Below are 5685 nucleotides of genomic sequence, written 5' to 3'. Positions count from 1 at the left end.
TTATTGACATGACAGCGGTCAGAAGGAACTGGTGGGATGTCCGCGCCCCTCCTTGGGCATGCGCAGTGGGGTTCCCGCACATGTCTGGGAGGCAGGCGCGAAAATCCCTTTGTGAGCTTTGCATACCACCGATTCGGATCAGCACAGGTACATAATCCCATGGGTGTGACTGCACAGATGACCACTCAAAGATCATCAGTTACAGGTAAGCAACCTGGTTTTTTCCTGCTAAACAGGTTTTATACATCACTGCAGCTCTAGAAATGATGTGGTCTGCAGCAGTGCAATCCTAAGCAGAGTGAGTGGCCTTAGAAAGGTATTGCACTGCCTTAGAAAGGATTGCACTGCTAGGGAACAAAAAAAAGGGCAGATCCTCCGCATGAGGATAAATGTGACTCTCCTAGAATGAACAGCACTGTGTGAGCTGGCTTACACCACCCTCTTGCCCCCACATCAATACACCAAGAAAGCACAAAGAGAACAAAATGCCACCAAATCAAGTGACAGCTTTTTGCCTGCCAGCTGGAGTTCCAGAAGAGCCTGGCAGAAGGGAACCTCTGAATATCTCCAAATGCAAGCCCACGTGCAGGATAACTAATTGTTCTGAACTCAGTGCTCTGCTTTAATAATGAAGAGCTAGCAATAGCTGGCATATTATTTAATCTGTTTAGTGTCCCTGGGGGAAAAATGAAAGAAGCAAGGCATGTTGTACCAATTAATTTCTCTTCAACTAGTTGTAACCATTGCTTAAAATGGCTAAACCATTGCTTGAAAGGGATATGTTTGCCATCCATGTAAATTGTGGATTCCTACTGAGGATTATATAAATTCTTCTGTGTGGTGGTGCTTTGTACGAGGGTCATAAAAGTCTTTTACCCTCTTATTGAATATGCTGGCCTGACTTTGTACAGGAAGTTATGTGAGCATTATAGAAAATTCACAAATGTCTTATTTTCTTGTCCTTTTATTTAAGGATACTTAAATACCTTTTATTCTAGTTTGTTGCTCTAGTTTGTTGCTAGTAGTCCTGATTTTTGTCATGGTCTCTGTGCAGTCCAATACATGGGTTGGGCACCTGCACACGACCTCGATCGGAGAATGTTCCAGAGCTTGTCTCAGGAGTCTTTTTTGATGGACTCTCTTCCCGCCCTGGGGAGCAGACACGCACTGCGTGTGCCTGGAGCAGGGGAGAGAGATGCCTCCCAATCAGTTCTTTGACTGCCTTCGTGTTCACACCTCGCTGTGATCGCTCTTCAATTAGCCTCAGCTGAGTTTTTTCCTTTTTGGCCTTTTTCCTATGACTTCTTTCTTTGACTTTCCTTTGTTTTCATCTTTATTCTAAAAAAAGAAGAAAAAGACAGCTTTACTATGTTCTTTCAAAAAGAAAAGAAAAGAAAAAGACAGCTTTACTATGTTCTTTTGTTCTTTTGCTTTCCTCGTCCTTTCCCCCTCCCCTCTCTTTCTGGTCAGGAAGGTGTTTGCATGGGCTGCACCCTATTTTTTAAGTCATGTCACCGTTGCTCGGCTAAACTCCCATCTAACGATGGCCACGACCTCTGTTTAATTTGCTTAGGGGAGTTTCATCCGGTTGACTCATGCCCTCATTGTGCCAAGTTCACTAGACAGGCCCATAGGAATAGGGCGGCCCAACTCTGAACACTACTTTTGGAAGCCGCATTGCGTCCTACAATGTCCTCGGCGGCTTCTCATGCCTCTTCGGCCCCGGAGAAGCCTTCTTCTCATCCTGAGAATGCCAAATCAAACCCTTTGAAGTCGGCTTTAGTGCTGAAACTCGATCCCGTGGTGATTTCTGGTCTCTCGACCTCGACTCCAGTAGTGGCCTCTGCACCATCGCATCTTCAGAAGTCTAAACTTCAACCTTTGACTCCGCCACCGACCCTGTCATCCCCTGTAGACCGCATTACACCTGGTCAACACTCTTAAGTCGCCGATGCGGAAGTCTTCTACCCCTTGTGGCTCTCCTCAGGCTACAGCTCGTCGTTCTGCATCTCGTGACTCCCACCTGCCTATCTGCACCACCACATCTTCAGAAGTCTAAACTTCAACCTTTGACTCCACCACCGACCCTGTCATCCCCTGTAGACTGCATTACACCTGGTCAACACTCTAAGTCGCCGATGTGGAAGTCTTCTACCCCTTGTGGCTCTCCTCAGGCTACAGCTCGTCGTTCTGCATCTCGTGACTCCCACCTGCCTATCCACCTTATGGATGACAGGGAACGTTTCATGAGAAGTTGATCCCGTTCACCTCAATCCCGTTATGATCGCAGGGCATATGACTATCGTAGATTGCCCTCTCGGTCTCAGTCTCGGTCCGATTATCGGTCTTGGTCTCCAGATATCAGGCACCGTAGACCATACCACCTGTGTTCAGATCGTCCACTCCTCATTGGGACCGTTACATGGAGTTGCGAGACACTGACTTCTGTTACCACCGTCCGATCCTAGCCCGCACTCGATGATTGCTCTCTGTAGCCTTGATTCATTTTCTGGAGCTTGACCAGCGTCGATGTCAGCAAATGCCCCGAAGCATTCTCCATCAGAACCTCGGTACCATCCACGTACTGATACCCAGACCACTCTGGATATGTCTCAACATCTTCGATCACCATCCCTGGACTCGGTGTCTGACCGCTCCATATCAGGTGATCTTGACCCTGACATTATTTTGACTGAGGACGAGGATCGATGATTGGGCTCTATTTTGCCAACTGAAGGCCCCAAGGCCTATTTGGAGCTTATTACCAGAATGGCTACAGCTCTTCAATTGCAAGGTTCCACTGACACTCTGGCAGTGACCGATGTCATCCATAAGCTGGTCCAGGCAGACTTGCTGCCCTCGACAATTTTGCCTTTGCTTCCTGTACTAGTGCTGAAGGAGTCATGGGATCGCCCTGCTTCTGTACCTCTGATATAGAAAAGATATGATGACATTTACAAAATCCAGGAGTCCTCTGGAAAATTCTTATTCAATCATCCTTCTCTGAATTTGATGATAATTTGTTCCTCTTCAAAATCCAAGCAGCCTAGACAGTCTATTCCTCCGGATTGTGAAGGCTGCAAGATTGACTCTGTTGCAAAGAAAACCTATTCAGTAACTGTTCATCTTGCCCTGATCTCATTCCTTCCCCTTCTGTTGGGCAAGGTTGTTCAAGTTGCTTCAGACAATGTTGCTACTGTCTTCTACATAAACAACCAGGGAGGCAGTGCCTCTGCTTGTCTTTGTTGTGCGACTGCGCTTCTGGACTTGGTGTCTTCGACATTCGATCTTCATATCGACTATACATATCCCCGGTGTTCAAAATATCAATGCCGATCGTCTGAGTCGATCTGCGCCTCACGACAACGAGTGGTCTCTGCACCCTCAGTATCTTTGCCCTGTTTTCCTCGAGTTCGGTCGCCCGACCATAGACGGCTTTGCAACTCCGGAGAACACTCGATGCCCTCTCTTTTTTTCTTGAGGCCCCCCCATCCACCCGTTCCCTCGGAGATGCCTTCCTTCACAGATGGACTGAGACCCTATTCTATTTTTTTCTCTCCGTTTCATCTCCAGGGTACTTCAGAAAATTATAGTGGATGCCACCTCTTGCATCCTCATCACTCCTTGGTGGCCACTCAACTGTGGTTCCCTCAACTCCTGTGCTTGTCCAGGGGTCAGTTCCTTCAGCTCCCTCCTGTGCCGGATCTGCTCTCTTGAGATCGGGGCTGGATCTTCCACCACAATCTGGGATTTTTCAATCTCACCGCTTGCAGGATCTTACAGTAAACTTCCCACCTGTGGTGTCAGAGGTGTTTCTCAGTGCCTGGAAACCATCGACCCGCAACACCTATCCATTGAAGTGGAAGAGATTTCAATCCTACGCCTTGCAGCACTCCTTCGAGCCTCCTTGTTGGATATTTTTTCTTACATTGTCTCCATAAGGGACTCTGGTCTTGCATACTCTTCTCTGAAAGTTCAACTCGCTGCTATCTCGGCACATCATCCTTTCATCCAAGGATCTACGGTGTTCTCCCACCGCCTCACGAACTCCTTTCTCAGAGCTCTCCTTCACCTCGGAAGCTGATAGTGCCATCCTAGAGCCTGTCTGTAGTCTTGACCCAACTGATGGCTAAGCCATTTGAGCCCATGGCTTCGATAGAGCTTCGACTCCTCTCATGGAAAACAGCATTCTTGATCGCTATTACAACGGTTCGCTGGGTCGGAGAACTTGCTGCCTTCAGCGCAGATCCTCCATGTATGATTTTCCACAAGGATAAAGTTGTTCTCAGACCAGACCCGGCCTTCCTCCCTAAAGTAGTTTCTGTCTTTTACCTGTCTCAGTCTTCTGTTCTACCCACTTTCTTTCCGAACCTGGCTGATGCTCTGTAAAAAGCCTTACAGTGCCTCGATGTCTGGAGAGCTCTCTCCTTTTATCTCCACCGCACGCAACCCTTTAGGAGGTCTCAAAGGCTTTTTGTTGCCTATGCCTCCCCGTGCACGGGTGGGGCAATCTCTTCTCAGAGACTGTCGAAGTGGGTGACCTCGACTATAGCCCTTTGCTATGAGTGAGTGCATCAACCCATACCTACCTCTATCACTGCTCAGTCCACGAGGGCAATCTCCACTTACATGTTACCAAGGAGCTGAATGTACAGTATGGCTTGCAAGTGTACCTTATTTATTTTATATTTATAATTTGAATGTATGGATTGCCCAGTCCCTGAGTACACAGAGCTCTGGGCGATGGACAACAGTGAGATAAAACACATCATAGACATTGTTAAAATGATAATAAATATATCACTCATTACATTCATAAAAGCAATCGCCAGATGGCATGTGAATTTATCTTGAGCCAGTTCCGGACTGTGTTGCCACCTCATGGGCAGGGGAAGGAGGAGTGCACTGCCAAACTTGTTCAAGTTGTCTGAGTTATCGTGTCACCCCCGAGTTTCATAATCTACCAAGGGATGACTTTTGAGGGGAGCGGAGAGGATGTTGGGGAGCAACTTCATTGATGGCTTCAGAGAGACAGGAATTCCAGTCTCTTTTGCTAAAAGATCCTTCTTACATGCCAGAATGTGGCACATGCATCCTTGCGAACCATGGCAGAAATACACAATGACGAATGCTGACCCACAATTAGTCTTTTCTGTTTGTCTAGTAGTTGTAGTAGCCCTCATATGAATAGCCAAGGCTAGCCTGATCTTATCAGATCTTGGAAGCTAAGAAGGATTGGCCCCGGTTAGTATTTAGATGAGAGACCACCAAGGAATGCCAGAGTCATGGCACTGAGAGAGGCAATGGCAACCCACCTCTGAATGTCTCTTGTATGGAAAACCCTACGGAGTCTGTATAAGTTGGTTTCAACTTGATGGCCACAAAAAAAAAGTTGCAGTACATGCCATTGCTTAAAGATGGAAAAAATTACATCATGAAATTAATTTCACCTCTTTACCACTAATAAAACCCTGGCCAGAACCTTGACATAGAAGTATAGAAGTTGATCTCTAGAGTAAAAAAAGAGATTGCATGGTAAGACTTTTTGGGAACAAGCAGGGGTTGGGGGAATTGAACATTTGACTCCCCACACTAATTAAAAGAACTTCCCTGCACATAGCAAATAAAAATGTTAGGAGAAAAGATACACTAGGACCATTCTAACTCATTTACTAACATTCTATA

This window comes from Gekko japonicus, unplaced genomic scaffold (assembly GCF_001447785.1).
Source record: "Gekko japonicus isolate JY-2015 unplaced genomic scaffold, Gekko_japonicus_V1.1 scaffold3030, whole genome shotgun sequence".
NCBI lineage: Eukaryota > Metazoa > Chordata > Lepidosauria > Squamata > Gekkonidae > Gekko > Gekko japonicus.
This window is presented reverse-complemented; position numbering follows the sequence as displayed.